Genomic DNA, 25,454 nt, shown 5'->3' with positions numbered 1-25,454 from the left:
GGAGGAATGGGGAAAGCTCCAAGCAGGGCTGGGTTTTAATTTTTATTTTCATGGGGTTTGTTTGTTTGTTTGGTGGTGGTTTTGGGGGGGGGATTGTTGCTGGGGTTTTTTTGGGTTTTTTTTTCTCCTAGTGGGTTTTGGAAAGGGATCAGTTGGAAGGAAAAGCAGGAGAAGCCCAAAGAGGGGGGCACTGCCATGCTGTGCTGGGGGAAAGCAGGTGCCCAGAGCATTGCTGGAGCCTCCAAAATGAGCTGGGAATGGTGGTTGTTCCCAGGTTTGGTGGGGCTGACCCAACCTTCCAGCTGTGAGAGGCTGAACCCAACCATGTGAACAGCTCTTCTCCTCAGGTTTCCCTCTCCAAGCTGGATCTAACCCACTCCAACTCATCACAACAGCACTGGGTACACCTACAAGCATCAGATTTTAGGGCAGTGAATAAGCCAAAAGATCCTCAAACAGTTCCTGCAGGAAAACAGCCTTTTTCCAGTGATACCCTAGTCCTTCACTCTATTTTCCAGAGTTCACCAGCAGCTCTGTCTCTCCTTTTACACTCTTACTGTGTGGTTGAGAGCACCTCAGCTGTGCCAGGTGTGTGAGAGACTTGTGGGACTGGAAAAAGGGTGGGTGAAGCCAGAGCTCAGCACTGTAAGCTTGAGCTACCTGGGGAGGACACATTGGTTCCCCCATTTAACTGGAAAAAATAGGAGAGAAAAAAAGTAAAAGGAGAGGAACTGGCAGCAGGAGAAAGGGCGTGAATCCAGCTGGCACTTGCTCAGGCTTGCCAGGTCTGTAGGATTTGTTAGCCAATTGTCCTATGTATGGTAGCATGGAAGGGAGACCTGTCTGGTTTTTCCCTCTGAGGGAAAAAAAAAAAAAAAAAAAGGTAAAAATACAGCAAGGAGGAGAGAGACAGAATCTGGAGAAGCTTGAAGGCAGAGCCAGGAGCCTGGCTAGCAGGCTTGGGGAGCTCCAGCTGACAATATGGTGAAAATGCTGGGTTTTTTTCCTCTCGAAATAGGCAAAAAGAAGTGTTATATCTAAAGATACAGGAGCTAAGAGGCTCTTTCACAGCTTTGTTTGCAGGCAGCTATTTCTGTAGAGCAGAGGGAGCCATAGATGTCAATTTGCTTTTGCTCTGGATTTTCTTCTGCAGGAGGGGGTGTACCAGGCCCTGGCTGATGGAACAGCATCAGCACGGACTGCCCCCCCAATACACAGCTTTAATTGCACCCTCTACATTATTACAGCAAAGTCTTTAGGAGCTGTGGCAGGGGATCCATCTTCCCAGCAGGCTGCAGACAGGAGAGATGAGCTGTGAGTGCAGCAGCTCTCTGGGATGCTTGGAGATCTATCAGTCCCTGGGCAAACTCCCTGCCATGACATAAGTTTCTCCTTTGTTCTTTGCTTGGCCTTTCTTTGAGGTCGTTCTCACTTCTCTCTTCAATCTTGAGTTTTCCTGGTGGGGATCTGGCAGTCACTTTGGCAGGCTGCAGAGGGAAACTGGCTCAGAAAAATATCCAAAGCTCCCTCTAAATACTTGCTTCTGGTTGCTGGTGGAAATATTCCCATTCAAGACTTCTTTACAGGCTAGCAAGGCTTGGTTGGGCTTTTTCCCTTCAATTATCTCATCATTTTCCATTTCACCCCATGTCCCACAGGTAGTTTGAGGGAGATTGTGAGCTCACCTCACCCAGGTGTTTCCCATACCCTGGTGCAGAACGAAAAGCACAGAAAAGGAAATGAAACAGCATGCTGGTCACCTTCCCTCTGCCACCAGCTCCACTAATAATACAGAGCAGTGGCACTTGTTCAGTGTGGCTGTACCCAGTACACAGCATCTTAGGAAGAAACAAACTGTTCAGTCTTACTGTTCAGTCTCTTACTGGAGTCCACTACAGGAGCTTAAGCGTTGTGGCAGGTCACAGCAGCTTTTCTTCTGAGATGACACCTCAGAGGATGGTGAGCCTTGGGGGATACAGCAGCCTGGTGTGTCTGTGTGGACAGGCATCATGTCCTCAACCAGACCTGCACAAAAACCAAATTGTTTAATAATTCTGAGTGCCTCAAAAGGCAGAATGAACTCAAGATCCTTCTACTATTTTTTTGGTCACTGGGTGCTCTGTTGAGCTTTGCTCTAGTGAACACAACCAAGTCTCACCCTTCAGATTTGTATTTTAAAACTCCAGACTTCTTTTCTGTTTACAGATAGGGCTGTTGAGACAGCAATAGGTGCAGCCCCTTGGGCAGGTTTTCCATAGCATGCAAGACCCCCACCTTTCTTCCATCATCTCCCAGTTGCAGCACCAGTTACTCGCCAAGGGCCGGAACGCACCGAGTGCTGTTTACTTTCATAAAACACACTTTTAACTCTTACAAGTTTTTCATTGCTTAGAAGCACTATCTTCTTTCTGAACCAACAGCTGCCCAGAGCCGCAGCAGGCAGGGATGTACAGATGTACCCCAGGCTATGCCCTGGGATGTGCGGGGAGCTGGTGGGTGCCAGAGGGCTGGAATGAGCCCTCGGGAGGCAGCAGCAAGGCGGGACAAGTCAGGACAATCCAGAGGTTGCTTGAAATCTGCTCTGAGGTCCTTTTTATCTACCTGAGACAGCACAAGCCGCCTCTGCCCCTGCCAAGCTCAGCCCCGCGGTGCTCGCAAGGAGAGGGGTTACAGCTTGGCTGTGAAACGCTGAAGATGGAGGCTGTGGGGCGACCCTTGGGGGGCAAAGGGAGCAGGATAGCGGGGTGAGGAAGCTGCCTGCTGCCCCCAGGGCCGGCTAAGAGGTCCCTGCCGCCAGAGCTGGGCTCCCTCACAGTCGCCATGTCACCCTCAGGGCAACCAGCCCCCGTGAGGGGCTGCAGGGCTGCCGCTGCCAGCCGCCCCTGGAGCTTGGGATGTGGCTGGGGGACGCAGGGCAGGCAACGGGGCTGAGGTGCAGTGTTAGGGCTGGGGTGCAGTGCTAGGGTGCAGTGTTAGGGCTGGGGGAAGGCGCTCGGGTCCGCAGTGAGGTACCGGCTGCCCGATGCCCCCTCAACAGCCGAGCGCTGCCGAAGTCTCCCCGGGCCGCTCCGAAAGCGCCCGAAGCTGCGGCCTCGCCGCTCCCGAGAGGCTCCGAAGAGCGCCGAGCGCCTCCCGCCTGGGCGGGAATCCCTCCTCCGAGCCTATCCGAAGCTTCCCGAACTCCCTCACGCTCTCGGTCTCCGGAAAGAGACGAAGTTTTCCGATCTAGGGGGTCACGGGAGGTGCCGGGCTGAGCGCGGAGGGAGGGAGCGTGGGGGAACACGGTGAGGAGGACGCGTGCGCCCGCGAAGGTCTCCGGAAGAAGCCGAGGTTTTCCGAAGGCCGCTCGCCAGCGAGAGGCTCCGGAAAGAGCCGAAGGTTGCCGATTGCCGGTGGGCCGAACGGCTCCGGAGCGGCCCGAAGGCGCCCGAGCGTCCGTCCTGCCGGACTGCTGGAGGCGGCCGCAGCGCCATGTTTGATGCTCCGCTACTTCAGTGAGGAAAATCCGCCGGCATCGCCCGAGAGCCGCCACCGCGAAGGGCTCCGCTGCCCCCGGGGAGGGGGACCGAGACCCCCCGCCGCCGGCGGCTCATGAGCAGCGCGGCCTGAGCCGCCTCCCCCCCTCCCCTCCCCGCCGGCCCCTCTCCCGTCCCCTCCCCGCGCCGAGCCCTCCGGGAGGCGCGTTGTCACGGAGACCGGCGCCGGTGCCGGCCCGCCGCGCTGCCCCGGCCGCCGCACCGGCCCCCGGCCCGCTCCCCGGCTCCCCCCCGGCCCCGGCCCCGCTCCCCGCCGGGGGGTGGTGGCTCCGCTTGGCGATGAGTTTACCGCAGAAGGCGGCTTTGAAACCCGGCGCGGCGGCGGCGGCGGGGACCGGCCCCGGGAGCGGGGCGGCGGCGGCAGCGGCGGCGGGGCCGCCTCCCCCCCCGGCTCCCCCTCACCCGGCGGCGGCGCCGGCGCCTCACCCCACCATCAGGGCCTTGCCGCCCCAACCGCCCCAGCAGTATCCTTTGCCCCGGGGGGGTGTGCGGACGGCAGCCCCTTCCCCTCAGCGAGCGGGGCCCGGAGGGGTGGGGGGTGAGGGGTCGCGGGGGCCCCCTCAGACCCGCAGTGGGGGTGTGGGGGGGGTGTGGGGAGGGGGCGACCCGCGCGGGGTGGCGGTTGGGGGCTCCCCGGTCCTTCTTGTGTGTTTGTGTGTGTGTGCGTGTGGGGGTCCCCTCCGCAAAGGGGGGGGCTGCACCTGCTGGGGAGGTGGGGGAAAAGGGGTGCCTCACCCCGCCCCCCCCCCCCCTCCGACAATGGACTGGTTTGGGGGTTCACCCCATTACCCCCCGGGAGATAGAGGGACCCCCAGCCAGCATCCCCCCCCTCCCCGAGCCGCGGTGACCCCCAAGGGTAAACTTTTAATTATCAATCGCTCCTCGGTTTTGCCTTCAGTCAGGTAAGTGCATTGGTTTTATTGTTATTTTTTATATTTTTTTCTCTCGGTGAATTTAAACCCAGGTTTTTCCAGCTGGGGCTGCTTTTCATGGGATTTTATTTTATTTTTCCGGATTTATTTCTCACTTGGCCGGTGGAAAATAAACCTCAGGTGAAATGTCACGCTGAGCCAGCAGCTTCTTCGGGGAGGCCACTCGTGATAGGGGGCAAGAGAAGGTTCCCACTCCCCAAAATCCCACCGCCCAAACAGCCACCGGCTACAAAGAGCGGCCGGCTCTGGCTGCGAAGGTTTTTTTTTTTTTAAAGGTCTTTGGTTCTCTGCTGCGACTAGGCCCCAAGTCAGGAGGGAAATACTGCAGGGATCAGCAGGAAAGTGGGGTGGCCAGCTCGCCTGCCTGCCTGCCTGCCTGAGGTTTTGTTTCCAGTGTGGGACAGCATCCCCTGGCAGAGTGGCTTTTTTCCTTCCCCCTTGGAAGTTTTGAGGGGAGAATGGAGTGAAAAAGACACTTAGTGAAATATTGTGCTTTTTCTGGAGTGTGTTTTTGCTGATTATCGGTGGCACTGACCAGCAGTGGGTTTGAAGGTGGAAGTGCAGGTTTTGTTGTTGTTTTGTTTTGTTGCTGAGGGCTGGCTCAGCTGTGTGATGATGCCTCTGCTCTTCCAGAAACGCCTTCCCTCTCTATAAGCATTTTATTGCTCTCACTTTCATTTTTCAGGTGGGAAAACCGAGCCCTTTTATAATCAAGTTTTAGGTCCATTGTTTTCTTGAGCTTCCGGCAAGAGTCATTCTTGCCATGACCACAAATGCGTTGCTTAAATCATGAGACTGTTGACGTTACAGATTTGTTTGGGTCAAGTGAAAAATCTCTGAAGATTTCAGAGGGTGCTGGGAGGGACGGACTCTCTGCCGGGTGTTTTTTTGGATAGCTTGTGCTGTTTTGTAATCCCGGTGCCTGCTTTCTTCGGGGGGAAAAAAAAAAAAAAGTTCAAAGATGCTGTCATGACCAAGTCAGGGGGGTGGTGTTAAGTGAGGCTGTTGTTGCTCGGGAAATTCTGCTCAGTTTTGAGTGATGTGCCAAGTGTTACAGTGGGAATGTCGGCCAGCATGTACCTATGGAGTCCACGCTCAGTTGATCTTCCCAGCAAGGTGCTGATTTGTCTGGAAATCATCTTTTTTTTAATGTATTTTTTTACTGGGAAACGTGATGCTTGACAGTTTGAAGGGTTGAAGTTTGCCTGGGTCTGGGATTAGGAGTGTGCCGGGATTTCTGAAGCACTTTTCAAACAATCATTAAAAGCACCGTGAAGGGACTTGAGTGACTTCTCCAGCACTGGTGAGGATGACCTTGGTGGTGGTGGTTTGCAGGAGCAGCTGTGCTGTCCTAGCTCAGGCAGGAGGATGCTGTTGCTTTTGGTGGATGTTGTCACAAAATGTCTTGCACGTGTGAGTGATGAAGTTTGGGCTTCCCTCTGAGCACTGCCTTAAAATAAACCCCTTGGAAATAGTGGGCAAGACCCTAAAGGAGCTGGAGGTGGTGTGGCAGCCTGTCCCATTGTGGGGATCCACCTGGATGTGCAGAGCAAGAGGAACAGAGGAGTGTTATGTGTGACAAGTTACAGATGTGGGGGAGCTTAAGATGGGGATAGCCTTAATTTTTATTTATAGCCATGCCTGTTCTGAACTGCACTGTGTTTGATCAGTATCCCTCCTTAAGTTCTAGTAATCTCTCCTTGTAATAAATACACACAATGTGTTCTTGATACCTTTTGGGTGAGCTGTATTCAGGTGTCCTGGCTCTTTTTTTTTTTTTCCTTCTTACTCCACTGAAACTTGTCTGTGCTTCCAGGGAACAAACAAAAGCTGTTACCTTTTCGAAATGCTGCTGCAAAAGTGAGGCTTGGGGAGCACAGTTCATGTGTGATTTACTGGAGTGCCGAGGGTCATCTGAGTTCAGCCTTATTTTTAGCTCTGTTTGGTTTCTTTTTTTTTTCTGTTTTGATACGACTGTTGAGACAGAGTTACCCTGCAGCAGATGAAAGTATTGTTGCAGGTTTCTTCTGGCAGCTCATAGTAAGCAGGGTGCTGCAAGGACTCTTTTCTCATGGCAGTGCGAGGGTTTATTTGTTTATGTGAAGGATTATTTTATGCTAATAGGTAGATTGAGCCTCTGACTTGGGCTTTTTAAATTAGAACAGCTTCCGAGTGGTAAACTTTGTGTCCTTGGCAATATGTGTGGTTTTAGTACTTAATGCAGCATGAAATAAAACAGTTATCTGTATAACTGAAAAAAAGAATGGGGTGAGAGAGAACTGTACATGTAAAAGAACCAATTAGTTAAGAACCAATTACTTCACATGCATTTGTTAATGAGGGAAGAGGAAAATAGAGGAGGAGGAAGTTTTTTTAAAAAATATATCTTGAAAGAAAGCAAAGCTGGAGAGTGATGGATACAACAAACAGAGATGTTGCTATGTGATGAATAGGAATTTCCTGAAGCTACTTGTAAGACAAGACAGCTTTTAGAAATTTCCTTAAGAGAGTGGCTTCAAGAAGTTAAATTTTCTGTGTAAAAGTAAGTTGGGATAACTGACTGGCTCTGCTAGTGGTGAGCATTCAATCCAAAGTGATTCTAGGCAGATATTGTATTCAAAAAGTTGTCAATATGGACAAATTCTTCAGTTCAGTTCTAAGCCTTACTTGTGAGGGATGGACAGGGGAGGGTGTAATGATGTGAAATGATACACAGAGAGGGATAGAATCAAAACTAAATCCCAAGCTGCCCACCTTTGCTTTGGCTTTTAGACTGCTTCTCAGAAATACATTCCAGATGAGGTAGCTTGTTCTGTAGCAAGGCTTTTTCCATAAAAATATGAAATAATGAAGGTATGTTCTGGGCTGCAAGCTTTTCACTTGATGGTACTTCTGATGCATATGAAACTACACTCTGTTTCTTTACTCTCCCTCACACTTCCATTTAAGAGTATTTGTTGTGTGTATTACCTTAAGCTGCTCTTTTTAAAGTCTCCATGCTGGGAATAAATTTTTGGATCAATATAATTAGGTCACCAGTTTCTTCACAGCCCCAGCCCAGACATGGGCAAACATTATACTGTGAAGGACAAACAAACAGATTGATTTGTGGTGACCTGGGGGAACCTTGCATGGCTGCTGGCCCTTCAGGGTTAATTTAACACTGGAGCCAAATCAGAGCCATCCTGGGCTCTGGGCTGGTGTCAGTAGGTTTTTGTTTTCTTTTCCAAACTTTCTTGCATTTGGAGGGAGTTCAGCTTCCTGGTTGTCGATCCTCTCTGTGCAGGCAGCAGTAAACTTGACCTTAATACATCCCTGTGGCTGTTGTGGTGTGGGATGGGGTGTCTCAGGACACGGGTGCTCTCAGGTTATTGCAGCAGGGCAGTTGTAGCAGGCTCAGGGTGGGTTTTAACAGACTGTAATTTAAAATCTTTCTTCTCCCACTTTTAATTCTGTTTCAGAGAAGCAGAGAGGGAAGGGTCAGGGCTTGGGGGGATTTCTGTGGGAAGTACATCATCACTGTGCATGGAAACTTGGGTTTTGCTAATGTCACCTCAGGGGTTGAGTGGCTGCTTCAGTTTTTCCTGGCTTGCTTCAGCTAACTGCTAACTTCAGAGAGTGGTGTGCTGGTTCCTGCTCTGTTGGGTGGCATCTTGTGGATGCAAGCAGCTTCCCAGAAGCTCAGGAGAATGACAGGGAATGCAGGATCACTTTCAGGAATTTGGGGTGAGTTCCTGGCAGTGTTTACTTGGTGTTGGGATGCAGGTCAGGTTGGGCTGTTGGAGCAGGCCTGTGCTGGTAATCTTCTAGTTAAATTAAGACTGCTGAGGAGGATTTGGGTGTGTGGGATTTTCTGTTTTCTCTTACTGACCAAAGAGTTGAGCTGGAGGGGAAAGTGCCCAAGAATTTCTCTGAGGAGAGCATCTTCAGCATGCACTGAAGGATCAGGGTCTCTGGGTCACTGTGATACCCTCTGGGACTTTGGAGCCAGTGCCTCTTCCCTCCCTGCTTGCTTCTGTGAGTGACCTTTTCCCAGAGTATGTGATGCAGAGCCTCTGTTCTCTGTCAGAAGATGAGGACTCATGAATTGGGAAGCTGCTTGGGTCTAAAAGTCAGCTTGAAGAGAGTGATTGTGGCTTTTGTGTAAAGTGCTGTTGCCTCCCTGTGCCTTGAGTGGATCAGCTCTGGCTTCTGGGCAGCTTTGACCTTGAACTGGAGCTGAAATGAGTGCATGTTTGGAGGTCCCCAGTAGCAGCCACTCCAGGGGAATGGTGTTTGGTCATGGAATGGGTGGTGGGCAGGAACTGGGCTGAGATCAGAGGCATTCCTTGCTCTTTGTCTTTGAGTTTAAGAGGGAGCTCTCTGGGATCTGGGATGAATGAAGGGTAGGAAAGGGCAGTGGTGTTGCCTGAGAAGTGTTTCCATTTGGAAGTGTCTGAAGCTGTGGAAATGGTACATCTTGGGTGGGTATGCAGCAGGAGAGATGCTTCTGAAAACAGAGAGCCCTTCCAGGGTGCTCTGTCTTAGTTGCTCTTCTGCAGGGGAGGAACAGGCACGGGTTTGTGAGCATATTGCCAAAAAATTAAGTGCTTTTAGACCTCTCTGCCATCTCCCCTGTTGATGTTCCCCAGCCTTGGCACATCTTAGCATTCTTTCAAGCAGAAATAGCCTTAATTTATTTAATGACAAAAGCTAATAATGTTATAGCTCAGATATGTCACTTTACCAGCTTTGTAAGATTTTTTGTGGTGAAATGTCTTGGACAACACCGTTCTTCCCAAAATGGGATTTCAGATAACTTACTTTCTTCTCATAGCTGAGGACATGATTTTATGTGTTCTCTGGCAGGAGTCTGCAAGAGTAGGTTACTCCAGCCCTTGAAATGTATATGTATTTAATGTGCAGTACTGATTTTGGAACACGGTTGGTGTTTTTATCTCGGGTAGGCAGTTAGTGAGAGAGTAACAGGAGACTTAGGACAAATAACTTCCCTTTTAGATGCTGGGATGCAGAAGGATTTTCATCTCTATGTGTGGATTTTGTCCATCATTTTAGGGCTGAAAGGCTCTTTCATGTCTCTAGCAAATGTTGGGATGTGTCGAGCTGGTGCATTTGTTCTGTTTTTATTTCATAGTAGGAGCTGAGCAGTGAAGATCTCTCTTTAGAAGTTGATGGTAACCTATATTTTCTTTTTCTCCTTAATCCAGCACATTCAGGGCTAGTCAGCTGTCAAGTTTAGTTGTGTGTAAATCTGTTAATATGATTAGAGTTGCTAGAATTTTTACTCTGGGGAATTATAGATGGGTAGTATCACTGTTTTACAGCATTTCTTTAGTAGGGAACTTTATTTGTGACTTGAATATGGGTGTTAGCAACTGCAAAGGCTTTGCTGGAATGGATGGGGAAGAGAAGACTGGTGTTTGTTACAGGGCATGAAGGTGTGGGTGGGTAAGTTGTGTCTGGAGAAAGCAGGGGAGTTAATTTTTCTTTATTGGAGGGATCATTGTTGGTGTGACTTCTCATAGTATTGTGTTGTAGACTTGAAGGTAATTCCAGGAACTTCTCCAGTGTACAACAGTGGATTTGGTTTTGCCTCCCAAATAGGAAAAGATGATGTAGAACAGCTGGAAGAAGAAAATAGAATGAATTCTTAAAAAAGGAAAGGATCAAAGACAGCTCTGGTGAGGCCACACCTCGAGTCCTGCGTCCAGTTCTGGGCCCTTCAGCTCAGGAAGGAGATTGAGGTGCTGGAGCAGGTCCAGAGAAGAGCAAGGAGGCTGTGAAGGGATCCAGCACAGATCCTATGAGGAGAGGCTGAGGGAGCTGGGGGTGTTGAGGCTGGAGAAGAGGAGGCTCAGGGGAGACCTCATCACTCTCTCCAACTCCCTGAAAGGAGGTTGGAGCCAGGGGGGGGTTGGGCTCTTTTCCCAGGCAACTCTCAGCAAGACAAGAGGGCAGGGTCTCAAGTTGTGCCAGGGGAGGTTTAGGTTGGAGATGAGAAAGAATTTCTTTCTGGAGAGGGTGATCAGGCATTGGAATGGGCTGCCCAGGGAAGTAGTGGATTCTCCGTGTCTGGAGAGATTTCCAAAGAGCCTGGATGTGGCACTGAGTGCCATGGGCTGGGAACCACGGGGGGAGTGGAGCAAGGGTTGGACTTGATGAGCTCTGAGCTCCCTTCCAACCCAGCCAATTCTAGGATTCTATGAAACGAGAGCAAAATAAGCTTTTAGGCTAGTGAAATTTTCTAGTCCATGTTATTCTTATGTTTTATTATACACTTCTGGAAGATGTCCCGGAATGTGCTCTCTGGTTTCGTAGTAGGTGATGGCATGCTGCTGCTGATGGGACTTGAGTCAAATTGCTGCTGGGCATGTAAATAGGTTAATGGGACAGCATTTTTTTTCTTTCCTGAAAGGAAAATTATATGATCCCTATTCTGATTGTACCTTAAAAATTGTTTTTACTTTTTTTTTTTTTACTGTGGAGTCATCTGAGGTGAAGAGAAAAGGTCAAGTTTCCCCCCACTGACATGGTATCAGATTTAAATCTGTTACCAAAAATAATAATGATTTTTTGTTGTTGGTTGTGACACCTTTGTGTATCCTCTAGCTGGATGAGAGTTAAAATATTTCTATTCTGTAGTGGCTTCTAAAATGTTTATTCTGCAAGAAAAACTTATCCAGTCCTTGGCCAATAGCAGGAACATTCTCCAAACTGTTGGTGAATTGTTGAAATGGGTTAGGACTTGTCAAGGTGCATGGAGCAGCTGCTGCTTTCCAAGTGGTTGAACTCAGCAGGAATGAAACTTTCCTGTAAGTATCTGCATGGGAGATACTTGAACACAAACATGAAGACCATCCCTGCTCTTACCAGGGGAGTGGGCTTCACGGGATAGATCCTCAGGGTGGGAGGAAATACTGGTGCTGTGATAACACAGTTAATGCTGTTAAAGATCTCAACACAGATTTCCCTGAGTTTGGACAGGGTGGAAACTCATAAACATGGCACCAGTTCTCTCGGGTTGGCAGATGATGGTTGTTTATTTGTATTTTGGTTTGATTTATGTGTAAGAGTCTGCAGGTTGCTGTATTATAAGAGTAGTCCCATTTAAATGTGGGATTGGTGGCGTTTGAAAATCCATTTGAATTAATGCTATGGCAGTGCTCATGGCAGCCTGAAAAAGAGATTGCTTTCTTTTTTATGTATTAAGAAGTCATAGAAATTACTGGGCCTTGAAACCAGCATTTTGGGGGGCTTATGATATTCTTTGACCAAAAAGGAAAAATGAAAGAAATCTTTGGGCTTTTCAGACTTTTAAGTGGGAGATTCTTCCTGTAAGCATCAAAAAGGAATTTATTTTTTTTTAGTGCTACTGCTTACAGCTTTGTTTTTTTAATCAGCCACTGATTTTGGAAGGCTCCTAACATCCTGAAGAAAGAACAGGTCTATAAAAAATGTTTCCACTAAGCAGTGAGTCTGAGCCCTTCCATCTCTTGACTACAGAGGTCTTCCACAGAGCTCCAATGGGAAATTCAGACTGAAATCTGCTCCACAAACCTTCTGGAAGTCTTGAATTCTTGGTGGTGGTGATGTGCAGGGTGCTGTAGGCTTGACACTGGACACTTTGTTTTCCAGTTGGACAGACTGTACTCTATCTGAAAGGGACTTTGGCAGGATACTATAGCTGAGGTAGGTAACCTGTACTGGGAGGGGAAGTCAAGAACTGAAATCAAAAAGCATTCAGAACATGCTTGTTGTGGCTCTGATGTGAATTCCTGGTGCATTTCAAGCTCTGGAATACAGATAGAGAGGGATTTCACCAGCTGGTGGTTTCTGCCTGGTGTTAGTGCAGCAGAGCTTGTGTGGAAGGCTCTGTTTCCAGAGCTGCTGGGACATCTGAGTTCAGATTGCTGCAGAACAAGCTGCAGTCTGCATCACCCTTTCTCACCAGTGCTTGCAGAGATACCAGTCCTGGTTACTGGATGGGCTCTCTTGGAATCCTTCCCTTTTCTGGGCTCTGCCTTTTGTATTCTGGATTTGTGAAATGCAAATAACTCAGCTGTCAACCTGTCTGCACCCTGGGCTTTATGTTTTCTGTCAGTGTTGTGTTTTAAAGTGGATTTCAAAGGGCTTTTACGTCTGTCTCTTCACAAGAAAGAAAGGACTTAATTTATGTTGATATGCAAATATTGCAAAGTGTAACTTCTGGTGAGCTGAAGCTGTTCAGCTTAATTGTGTCCATTACGTTGCCAAAACACTTTAAAAAAAAGTTCATCTCCACAAATAACTTTGTTTAAACACTTGGTTCTGAGGTTATGAACCAATCTTGCCTTGAAGTGATTCCCTTCCCCTAAAAAAACCCCAAAAGTTGAACATTTTGTTGCAGTGGTACCTGGGGTTGCAGGCAGCCACCGAAACAATTGTTGCTGGCACTTGGCAGGATCCCCATGGCTGCTGCTGAAGCCAAAGCATACTTTATCCACTCAGGCTGACATTAAGATCATTAAATAAATGAATGAATTGTACAGTCACCAAATTCCCTTTCTGGCAGCCGAAGAACATGTGAGTTTTATAGCTGGGACCTCTGTCCAGAATGTCTTGCTGGATGTCAGGAGTGGGAGCAGTCAGCAAAAAGTTTTCTAGTAAAATGTGTGTGCTGTCATGGTGTAAAAGCCTGAATTACTGCACAGCTGATCATACAAGATCACTATTAATCATCCTGTGAAGGGGATGTGATCACTATTAATCAAGCTGTGATGGGCATGTAGAAGGAAACTGGAGCACAACAGAAAAACAAAGGGATAGGAGAGAACTGGAGAGGGATGGAAAGCTGTTTCTCCATTGGCAATGCAGGTTGGTCTTGCTGTTTGAAAAGAGTTTGGGGGAAGAATGCAGGCAAGCTGGGAGGTTTTGAAAGCAGGGGTGTTTCTTGGTCTCCATCAGGAAGTTTGGGGTCTCACTGGTTTAGCTAAAATGCCAAAAAGTCACTCAGGGCTTGGAAGATCTTTGAGAATGCTGCTGAGCTTTCACCCCCAGGAAGAGAAAATTGGAAATACTGTCCCAGAGGTGGAGAGTTGACTTGTCAGGCTTGGGTTGCTTTTTCTTGTTGTCTGTCTCCATCCATGTTTTTATTATGCTGCACACAAGATGGTGTTTTTGCTTAGGAACAGAGGACATAAAAGATCTGTAGTGTCCACACTTGCTGCAGGTGGGTCAAAAATGTCTCTGAGTTGCCAGGGAAAAAGTGGAAGTGTGTCTTGACCAGATGATTTTCATGAGACATAGAATTATATATCTGGAGGCTGCTTGCACTGCAACCCTAAATAATATCAGAGATGGTCTGCACTAGGGGTAACTTAAAATGTTTGATTCCTGTTCTGAACCAAAATGTCAGTGTTTAAGACCAAATTCAGCACTTTCATACTGGAGCAAATTGTTCTCTTAGTCTTCTTCCTCCCTGTACCTTAGTGTTTGTCTTGATGATGTGGCAAGAGGTAACCACGTCTTCAGTGCATCCTTATTCATGTTTTAACAGGTGATGTCACTCAGTGCTGGGGTGATGATGAAAGCCAACTGCTTGGGGGGTGTTTGTAGGTGCTGCAGTTTCTAATCTTTGGAGACCTGCTGTGGGTACAGTCATCCTGCAGTCTGAAATTGGCAAAATTGGGATTTTATGCTGAGCAGAAAAGGAGCTGCCATGCCCAGAGTGTTCTGTCCCAGCAAACAGTCCTGAGCAAGCAGAAGGCAGAGACAGGTCCTGAAATTGCTGTTTCTTTCCTCTCTGGGATAGCACATCAGGTTCATCTCCACCAACTTCTCCCTGGTGGGTTGTGACCTGGGAGCCCACTTGGCATGATGAGGAATGAGATGTGTGCTTGGGAAGCATCCTCGATGGCCACACACAGCAGCTGCAGCCTTCCCTCTGTGTTATCTCTGCCTTTTGTGGCCCCAATTCAACAGGCAGAGCAAATAGAAAGAAATCCAATTTCTTTAAATGAGAAATGCTCTGAGACTGATTTACTGCTCATCTTCAGGCTCAGCTGGGAAAAATATATTGGTGCTATTATTTTTTTCTTCAAGCACCCTGTGGAGGTTTGGGTAAAGTGTGCCACTGAGAGGCCTTTGGAGGAAGAATGGGAGGTGTAGAGGATTGGACCAAGGAGATGCAGAGCTCTCATCCAGCCTCTCCCTCAATGAATGTTTCTCCTGCAGCAGTGGAGGATGCATCACGCCGTCTTCCCTGGATCTCTGCTTTCTCCCAATTTCATTTAGTTTGACGTGGGATTTTAACTTGGGAGAAGTCACAAGCACCACATGTGGCAAGAGGGTACTTGCAGTTTAATTTCATTTTGATAAACCACTGAAATCAAGATTAAGGGAGGGGGCAGGGGGAAGAATCTCAAGGCATTACAAAGCTGGGAGTCAAAATGAGCACTGGTGCTCCTGAGGAGTGCACTCGTAGAATTCGTTGCTCAGCTGAGGGCAGGACCATCCATCTGGGTGACAACACTGCTGTCACCACCCTGCCTCCTGACAGATTGACCATCAGAGCATTGCATTTTCACATGAAGTCACAGCATGAAGTATTAGAGACACGGTAGGGAATGTAGCTGAGTGAATGAGGCAGTAAACTACTGAGCTGTTTGATATTCATGCTTATCATACAGATAGAAAGCCTGGCTTGGAAATCTATGGTCCCAGACCCCCAGGGATGCAAGCAGCAGCCATCCATGTAGAAATGAGGCAGGTGTGGGTTGTAGCCTTTTAAGCTAGAGGATCTTATTTGTGGGTTTAGGGTACAAAGTTTGAGGTTGAGTGGGTTGGGGGAGTTGTGTGTTAATGGAATGCATAGGAAGTTAAAAATTGGGCAGCCTGGTTTTTAGTACAGAAATTTAGACTCTTGGGTGGAAATTGCCATGAACAAAGCTGTAGTACTTCTGTCTGTGTTGGGAACTTTTTTTCCTCAGTCTTGTAACAACATGCCCCCAGATAATTGCTGGTGCTAAAGGGAAGCTGGAGAGGGAAGGTTTTACTTGAAGAATTCAGTATGAGGGAGGGTAGGCTGTAATACCTACACAGAAGCTTGTTTCAGGCTGGAGGCTGAATAAAGGCTGAGTAAAAGCTTAGTAACCTTTCTCTGTGATGGGATGGGTTTCCTCCTGGCCTGCCTTCCTCCATGCATCTTTTTAGTTATGTCATCTGCCCCCCTCCACTTTCTGTGTTTGGACGTCAGTGTTCTTAACTGGTTATGTGCTTCCAGGATATAATAACTGCCTGTACACTGAGTAAGCTCAGTTCCCAAGGAAAAACAAACAAACTCACAAAGCAAACAGTCCCAGTCTTTGCTTGCTGGGAGCAGAGGGATGGCTCCCCTGGCTGAGCAGGGTGCTGGGGCTGAGCTCTCCTCCCCAGGCACCCTGGCAGCAGCTCCACACTTCCCACCCCAGCCCCTGGAGCCTGTTTATCAGGTTACCTCCCAGCAAGGAGCTGTGAGCAGGTCAGAGCCTCTCTGCCAGCCTGCATGTGGCTGGTATCGGGCCAGAACCTGCTGGTTCTGCTGCTAATCAGGGGACAGAAACATATGAAGCTTGGGGATATTTGTTTTCCTTGAAGCACACTTCGGTTTGTGTGAGATACGTGTGGTGTGGATGTTGCAGCTTGGGTTGGTTTGAGCTCAGGTGCAGAAGGATTTTGCAATGAATATGGCAGCAGGTGTGTTACAGAATGTGACTGGTGCAAGGTTGGCATGGCTTTAGCTCTGGTGTCTAATCTGTGACATTTTATTAAAAATACCTTTTTTTTTTCTAGATGTGCCTGAGTATCTGATGTAACCAAAGGTCTGGAGAACTCTACCTGTTAGTTTGGGATTAGACAAAAAGCCAAAGTAGCTCCAGAAAGGAGTGGGCTGGTATGTGCCACTTGGCCAAGCAGGAGATCAAAACCTGGTTCTCCCTTTGCTGTCTCCTCCTGATTGCTCCTGTGTGACCCCATCAAGCTGCTTGTTTGCAGCCTTGCTTTGGTTATTTTTACCAAGCCATTTGCTTAGTCTTACTCTTGCATCACAGCACTTTGGTGTAAGACTTCTACTACTGTTTTGGGGTTTTTTTCTGCTTCAAAATCAAAATGTAGTACAGGGAAATGTGACAGTGGTCACAAGTTGTGGCTCTGACATTGTGTCCTGTCAGGTTTGCCTGTGCTCCCCCAGCTCTTCCTTGGCTGCTCCTTGGGATTTGTGTCGATGTGGTTTCTCTCTGGATGCTTACCTCTTATTAAAGATTCCAGCTTTTTTCCTCTCCCTTCCATCTTAATTTCTTGAGTGACATAGTTTCTTCATCTAGAGACTGTTCCATGTTGCTGGCAGTGATGCTTCTGACCACCTCAGACCTATCCTGCATCTGGGATGAGCACCTTCCACCTTCCCTGGGGTCATCTGCAATTAGTTTCCTTGGTGGCCTTGCTTTGATCAAGTGACCCAGGAAGTTTTCCCTGGCCAACTTGACTTCTCACAACCCTCCCATTCACTTCCATCTTTAGATGTTTTAAATTAGGATTGCTTTACCCAAGCAGTTTGGGGAGGAATCCAGTGGTTTTTAAACTGCAAAAGCCAGGGGCGGAGGTGTGGTTAGCTTTGGCCACTGTGGTTATCAGCTGGGGCAGAAATGTCTCAGCAAACAGCAGCAGCCTGAGCAGTTTCTTGGCACTGGGTTTGCACTCATCCTCCCTGGAGGGGGTTTGCAGTGCAGAGTCACCTCTAATGTGGGTGCCTGGGGGTCTCAGGAGCTTGCATCCCACCTCCCTGCTGGACTATTCCTTACCTAAATATGTTTTCTTAACACTTACCAAATGCTTGGTGGCCAGAGGTTGGTCTAGAAGGATTTTGTAGAAGCAGTCTCTTTCTTTCAGGTGATGGATTTTTTTTTTTCTTCCTCTTCTGCTGTGGTTAATTGCAGAGTTTTTTCTTGCTGCACCATGCTGAGAAATCCTGTGTTCAAGATGCTGTCTTCCCTCTGAAATTGGTTCCTTTTTAGATGCTGAAGGGCATTTTGAGACTATGCTTGAACTTCATTTTACAATCATGTTTATATGAAACAGACAAAAAAAAAGTAATCCTGTGCTTTGCCAAATATTTTTGGAAAGAACAAGCTTTGTGGATAATCATTTTCATGTTCTACCTGCTCCTTGGGGTGTTAAGGCTATAGAAGAATCTTTCCTGCCATGCAAAAAGACTTTTAGCCTTCAAGTAGTCACTTGAGGCAGGTTGATTAAGAAATAAACTCGTTGGTAGATTTAATCAAGATTTGAATAATGGAGTTAGAATTGACTGTCACTCCTCTAATCCAGTTATTTTTAGATTGGGATCAGTATGTGCCACTCCCCAAGTCCTCTGCACCATTGCTCTGAAGGCAGACTGATCAAAATGCCACTTGACAGAGTGGATCTTCTCCAGTTTTGTACTTGCTGTTTCATCCCATTAACACATCCTTTATCAAAGACATTGTGCCAAAACCTGGGAATTCTGAGCAAAGGAATTCTGGTGCTGCACTGGGGGTTCTTACACAAAATACAGCTCAGATATGTGAGTAGAAACACCAAGGAGGTGTTGGTGTGGGACTTCAGCTCCTTTCTGTGTAAGAAACATGTGGTGAGGCACTAAACATTTAATAACTTTTAGCTCTTGGATGGCTTGGAGTAAAGGCAGCACAAGTATGAAACACCTTCAGAGTGTGGTTAGGATGTGCCTAAGAAGATGCTTTAGCTTTTGTGGTGTCTTGTGCCTGAAGGTCTCTTGGTGGGGTGTTCCAAGTCCTGAAACTTGCTGCTGTCCTCAGAGCTGGCCAAATCCTCAGGGAGCTCACTGAGCATCCTGCTTGGGTGCTCCCCTCTGCTCTGTGGGTGTCTTAGGGTGAGTTGTAAGGTCCTGAGCTTGTGGTGTGTGCTGACTTCAGCCATGTGTCTCCGGGGGAAGGGAGCTGTGCAAATCCAGAGCTCAGGTCTTGCTGCAGAGCCCTGGGAGCCACCCTTGGCTCTCTCACAAGGGATGTGTTGTAGCTGATGTCTGGCCACGTGGCTTCCCTTGCCTAAAAGGTGAGACCAAAACTGTTTCCTTGCAATAACTTTCTCTTTTCAGCTTGGGAAATCTGAAAGTTTTATCTGGTTTCAAGTCTCCATGCTAGCTGTGGAGCAGGAGGGGTATGTGGAGACAGGTGAGGCTGTTTGCTCAAGAGAAGCCTCATTGCAGGGAGTTGAGTGGGGGAAAGTGGGAAGCGGATGAATTCGGTTTGTTTGGAGGAGCTTCCTAACTTTGTTGTCATGCCCTGACCCTGCAGAGAGACTTGGAGCACGTGCTTTGCTAAATTCCCTTTAGGGACAGAGAAGTGACAATAAAATAGTCTTCTAGGGACTGGAAAGTGATTGTCCAAAAAGTAAAAATGAGCCATACAGGTGCCTGGCAATCTCACCACAGTACTGTTGTTCTGGTTGTGTCTGGTAATCATCTCCACTTCCCCTTCCAAACCTTTGGTGTCAGTGTGGGCAGAAAAAGGCCAAGGCTTGCCTGGAGTTCATCTGCTGGTGCCTTCAAGCAAGGAATCATTTCACTGTAAGCTGGAATTGTGACTTTTTTGTGCATTTATTCCCAGGCAGGACTTGTCTTTGCTTTGTCCAGGGTGCCCAGGCAGAGGTTTGGGTTTCTGTGTGGTTGTTGTGTCACAGGTAGGAGCCATCAGTGGTGAGGGAGAGAGAAGTTGTCCATGAGAGACCTCCTCGTGTTTCAAACTTTGGACAAGCAGTTGGGATCAGAGGCCAGTTGCTCATTTTTCCCAGCCATGGGAAAAGGGTTAGCAAGTTTTCTGTGTCCCTGGTATGGGACAGGGCAATATTTTAAGAGTACCCCAACTCAGAGCTGACTCAGGCAGCTGTGAAATGTGATGGAATTGAGACGAGGGAGCTGATTGCAATGTCTGGACCCAAAGTGGATGTAGTCCCCTGTGCAGTTTACAGCTCAGTAAAGGCAAGAAACATAAAACCAGGACACCTGTACTGACAGTACTTTGAAGAGGCTCCTTTGCTTGACACATCTTTCAGTCCTGTTGCTTATCTCTTAAAGTCTGTGATGATGCTGGGGTGTCAGGGCTGCAGTGTTCACACTGAAAGGAGCAAAGAGCCCTGCAGTTGGGATTTAAATCTACCTGCTACACATAAAACTCTTTAACTGGACTTAATAAACATGATAAAGTTCTTTGTCTGGGTTTTCTTGGGTCATAGTTTTTCCACCACATGAATATTCATCCTATTTCTCATGTAGCTTGTAATAGCCTGGGTGAGAATTTCTGCTTTTCCTGCCCCCCCTCCATCCCCCTTAGTTTTATTAGAGATTGTTTGATTTCTAAAAGCTGGCATTTCAGAATTGCATCTCAAAATGTGCATTATCTTTGATCAGCCCTTCTGGACTGTACAAAGCAGAATTAAGTAGAACAAATATTTACATCAGGCTTTACCTGCAAACAGAGTGTACTTTCAGGCAGACGTTGTAGACATTCCCCTATCTATAGTGGTAACATAAAAGCTTTGGAGTGAAGAGTATTTATTTAGGTAACTGCTTGACGGTTGCTGTGTTCAGGAATATAAATAAATAAAACCTTGTCTGCTGTGTTTTGCTCCTAATCATTAAAATTAACTTATAGTTAGGAAGGTAAAAGAGAATTTCCTATCAATATACCACCTCTTTTGTAATGCCAGAGTTGCAAATTGAAGCCAAAGTAATTTCCAATTAAAAAGCAGTGTTTTGTGGGCTGTGTTTCTTTGTTTCTTCTGTGTTTTCACCTTTCTTTGGACTGGTTTCAAGCTTGCATATTGTAGCAGCTGCTGCCTTCCTAAGCACACAAAGAATTACCTGAATTTCTGTTGGGCAACTCTGGGTGCTCTTAGTGCTTTTCTGTTCTCTCTGGCTTTGCTAATTGGGCAGTTGGACCTGAGAGCATGTAGCACCCTGGCATTGAGAAAAAGGGGAAGAGAAAAGAGGTGATAGAGGAGCATGCTGTAAACCCCCATTTCTGCAGCAGCCCCAGATACTCAGCTGTTTGCTGGCTGGGAGGGTTTTGTGTTTAGAGCTCCTCTTCCCTGCTTTAGGAGCTGCCTGCTTGACCTTGCTGTTCCCCACCTGCAAAGAAACAAAGGAGGCAAAAAATATTCCTGCAGCCAAGGAGGGGAGGGCAGAGAGAGGGTCTGTGTGTGCAGTGCCTCTTTGTGCCCCTTGGGTACTGCTCTGGGTGCTTGGGCCCTGCCAATGGATTCTCCCTCTGGAGGCATGTGAAATGCCTGAAGAACAGTAACTTTTTGCACAGCTGGCTCTTTTTAATGAGACCTTCCACCATTTTCCAGGGAAGCAACAGAGCAGGGTTTCTAAAAAGTTCTTTATCTTAAGAAGTTAAGGACTGGAGTCCTCTCTGTATTGAAAAACCTGAAAGCCAATAGCATCCTGTGTGAACTGTGGCTTTGTGCAGACTTATGTTAATGGGCTATCAATCAAATTTAATTAAAACTGTGTTTATGGTAGAGTTTTACTCCCTTTTAGTTCAGCTCCAGCTACAGCACAAGGGGAAAAAAAGTTTTTATCTTTACAAGCTGTTCTTGCAGAAGTTATTGCTGTGATTGCAGTTAAGAAGCCTGTGTTTTTAAGGCAAAGAAATCCATAGAATCATAGAATTGGCTGGGTTGGAAGGGACCTCAGAGATCATCAAGTCCAACCCAAATTAGTTTGCTGCTTTTTCTAAAGAAATTTTTTGCCCCTTGGCCAACTCCAAAACTAGACACAGAGTCCCCAAAAGTGAAATGCTGAAATGCAGCAGCATGGGTTGGCTCGTGTGGGGGTGCAAAAAGATGGGATGGTACTAACTCTGTCATCCATGTGGTTGTCTGAAATGCAGCTGCTGTAGGAAGATGGAGCCTGGAGGTATCCATGGATCCTGCACATCCAGCCTGCCAGAGCTCCCTCTTCTCTAGCAGCTTCACTTGGTGACTGCCCTGCTGTCCCCTTACAGCCTTTGGTTAGAAGAATAAATGTTAAAGGGGTGGAAATATGCATTTTGTAGGTGTTTGTTTTTGGTTTTTTTCCCTTGCCAAGTGTTCCCTCTGTGTGGCAGTCCTGCCAGCACCAAACCTTTGTCTCTGCAGCAGTCAGGATGTCAGAAGCAGTGGGGGTTCAGGCTTTGCTCCTTGGCCAGAGGCTCCAGCATGCAATGAGTACCCAGTCTGGGAGAGAAGAGGAGCAAGCCTTGCTCTACATGCGTTTGCCATTTTGTTTTTCACAGCAGGATATTTCTGTTCCTTGGGACATGCAGCTCACAGGAAGGTACAGGTCAGCCACGTCTTAAAGCACACGGAGGGTTCAGAACACACTCCTGGCCCTTGGGGTTGTGTGGCTGAGGTGAGGAGCTTGTGTGTTCCCCTCTTTCAGCATCTGGGAGAAGAATTCTCCCCCAACAAGTGTCAGTGACTTTGAGACAGCACTCACCTTCATCACCCTTCCTTTCAAACTGGTGGTTGTGTGTTAAAGCTACACCAGAACCAGCTGGGACCCTTCCACTTTGATCTTTTCTAGGTATTTTGGGTAGCTGTTGAGCTCTGCTGAGTTTTTATGGGAACACTAAGAAAATGAGGAGGGGGATGTTGGCCTGGTTTGGCCAAATCAATATTTATTTTCTCTTCAGCTGTGAAAGTTTCCATGCTTTGGAGCATGTTGGGTACTTAGCTCAAAATGAGGAGCTGGATTTTAAATGTAAAGGACCAGGAGAAGGAACACAAACATTTCCTCAGTACCAGGAGTGGGAAAATAGCTGCTTGTTGGGAGGAAGGGCTGGCAGAAAAGCTAAGAGGACTTTGAGAAATGTCTGTGTGTGTTCTTTTCTATAGTTTATCATTTATATTGCACTCGGAGGCTCTTTGGGAACTAGATGTCCAGTTCCTGGGATGTGTGTCCCTTGGTGGAGGAAGGTTGGGAGCGAGCAGAGCTCGGCCTTTCAGTCAGCATTTGTTGATGGACAATGCCAGGGCTACGGGCTGCTTGGAAAGCAGCTCTGTGTTCATCTGAGAGTCCCCTCTCTGCTTGGCAGCTGAGGAGACGTCCCCTAAAGAGACAGAACTCTTCTTCCTCCCACCCTCACTTTTTGCTGCTATATATCGGGCTGGTGAATAGGCTTGCATTGACCAGAAAGACAAAGAAGTCTTTCAGGCTCTAGCTTCAGCCACAGCCAGTGTGCTGGGAGCTTTTGTTAATACTTTCAGTCCCCCCCTTTCTCTCTCAGCAGCCCTCACTCTCATTGTTAATACATTTGGGGACCAGCACTGGGATTTCTGAATTCATTTGGTTTGCTCAGTTTGTGGGGAAAGTTGTGAAAAGCCAAGAAGCGAATGCGCTGCCTCTGGTGTTCTCTGCAGTGTTTTCTCTCCTGCTTTTAGCAAGGAAAAGTGGATCCTGTAAACAGCTCCTGGCAAATCCTTTGCAGGAGGGGATGGTGGTTGTGGGGTGGTAATTCCTGGGCACTCCCAGCCTAAGTGGCTTGTTCCAGAGCTTGGGAACACTAAATGGCTTTCCCCCGCCCCGCTTGGATTAGTCTCCATGTTGTCCTGTTGAATTTGGTGGTTGCATTAGCTGGCTCAAGATGTAAGCTCTTATTAAAACAGCTGTTTCTGCTAAGTGGCTGAATAGAGCTGAAAAAGTAATGTTCAACAGTTGTAAATTCGTTCAGAATTTTGTTTCAGAGTTTGATTTGCAAGGGGATGCACAGGAGGATTTCCTTCAACCAGGAGGTGGAGGTGACCAAGAGGAAAGCTTCATTTCCAAGTCTCTGTTAGTAAATCTGCAAGCTACTGGCAGATGCTCACTGATTGTTATGAAATATCAGGATGGGAATTGATTCCTGGAAATAAAACGTTGGGAAGTGGCTGATGGAGGGTGCTGGTGCACAGCAGTCAGGCAAAAAGAAATGTAAATACTGGCAGGAGTAATAATCAAAGTAGAACAGTGGCTTCTTATCATGAAGCACAGACAGTCATTGTGGGGGGGTGCTCCCCAAAATCAAATGTACTGTTGGGAGAAACAGATTGGGAGGACAGGACAGTGATGGATTTGATAGTGCAGATGAGATGGTGTCAGCAGAACTCTCACAGGTGAGGGGGTGACCACAAAGACTGCCCCAGGCTTCAAAGCACCCAATGCTTTTTTTTTCCCTCTCAGAAATCTTTTTTTTTTCACTCCTCCAAACCAGTTTTCAATAGCATGTAGAGCTGCATCATCTTGCACTAGCATCTCCCTGACTAGAGTGTAAATTGTGGAGTTGAGAGAACTGGGCTTGGCAGTATTTCTGTACCTTGGAGGGGATAATGTAACATTCTGTAGTGAATATGTGACAAGTGGGGAGAAAAATAGCATTCAGACCCATGGAGAGGCTTGAGCAAGTGACAAAAGAAATACTTGTCATGAGATCATGACTTATTTTTTCCCTCTCATGGAAGATGACTTAAACTTTTTAATAGATGGATGCTAAGCACACAGTTTCAAGCTGGAAAAAGTAACCCCAGACAGGACTGTTCATCACTCCCTCCCCAGCAGCCACCTTGTGCTTTGCAATTGGGAAAGAGTGATTGCCCAGCTTTCCCCTGAGGAAGTACCTGTCTGGGGATGGGTGGTTTGCTTTTTGTTTGTTTGTTTTAAGGGCTTGGAGACTCTAAGATCCACAGTCTTTTAATAAATGACACCAACCAATTCAGACAGACCCAGCAATATGAGGATGAATGTGCCTAATTTGGTGTTTCTTTGCCACCCATCTGGAAGGGGGACAGATCTGGCTGGTCACAGTATACTTGATCATTTTGAGGCTGTAGTTTTCAGTGATACTTTTTTTGTAGCCTTTTCTAAATCAGTGAATACCTCCACATACCAAATAGGAATCAGTGTTTCTCTTCTTGTCTTTTGGCACCACCCCATCAAATGGGATAAAATGAGTTTTGGGACCTCTCACTAAACCATGGCTCTGGTTGATGCTGCTCTTGGGGAGGAAACTCCTGTCATTTCCAATTTAGTGTCATGTTTAAAGGCTTCCTTCCCTCTATGACTAAAAAACCCCCAATATTTAATGAATTAATCAGAAGGGGTTACTTTAGCCAGGAAAACCTTCACAACTGTTTGACCACACAATGCAAACACTCCTTGTGCCTTGGTAAACACTGGCTTAGTTCTGTTATTCTTGTCAGAGGGTCTGGTTCTAGATTTTGGGTCTTTTTTTTAGCTTTGTAAGTAAATGCCTGGGGTAAAATCACTGTGTGGCAACCTAGCCCAATAGGGGGAGTCTGAACTTTAAATAAAGCCATGTCTGAATTCCTTCCAATTTCCTGTACAAAGAGATGAGCCTTGCCTCGTGTCTAGCAGGCTAATAAATTTAGGCTCCTGTGGATCAAAGGGAAATGAATTTGAAGGCGTAGAGCCCTTTCCTTACTTAAAAAGTATGGAATGTGTCTGTGAGACAACACTCAAATTGTTCTTTCTGCTCATTTTTTTTTTTCTTTAAATTTATGCCCAGACTTTGCCAACAAAATAAACTGGAGTTGTTTTCTTCAATGAGTGAAGTTGTGTAGCTCCCCTGCTGCCTCTCCCTTTGGTGGCAGAGGCTTTGGACCTTGGGGATTGGACCCAGTTTTCTGGATTTTTGCACCCTTAGTACCATCAAAGCATGGTCTGCTCTTCTCCTGCTCCCCACTGCCCCAAAGCTTCCAAAGCTGTTGCACACTTCAGCATCACTCATTGCAAAAATCCACCTGATTGCTTCCCTGCAGCTGCTGAAATGCAGGTTTGGGCAGCTTGGGTTTCTTTCTTTTGGGAGAGAAAATCTGTCATCTTCCTTTGCAAGCCTCTGTGGAAGATTTGATGTAATAAAAATCTGGAGTTTAAAGACCCTGACGTATGGTTTGACCTTGGGTGCCCTTTTTACTG

At 47.2% G+C, this 25,454-nt stretch overlaps 1 protein-coding gene across 3 annotated transcripts in view; it reads left to right on the top strand.

Annotated features, from left to right (window-relative positions):
* Positions 1-3,923: 3,923 nt before the first annotated feature.
* Positions 3,924-25,454, top strand: part of EIF4G3 (eukaryotic translation initiation factor 4 gamma 3) — a 138,871-nt gene continuing 117,340 nt past the window's right edge. For all 3 annotated transcript variants that reach the window (XM_030463917.1, XM_030463915.1, XM_030463914.1), the window contains exon 1: positions 3,924-4,000. The gene's annotated coding sequence lies outside the window, so the exon portion shown is untranslated. The remainder of the gene's footprint in view (positions 4,001-25,454) is intronic.

This window comes from Calypte anna, chromosome 21 (genome assembly GCF_003957555.1).
Source record: "Calypte anna isolate BGI_N300 chromosome 21, bCalAnn1_v1.p, whole genome shotgun sequence".
NCBI classification, from domain to species: domain Eukaryota; kingdom Metazoa; phylum Chordata; class Aves; order Apodiformes; family Trochilidae; genus Calypte; species Calypte anna.
Note: the sequence above shows the minus strand (reverse complement) of the source record. Positions and strands in the feature narration are given on the sequence as shown.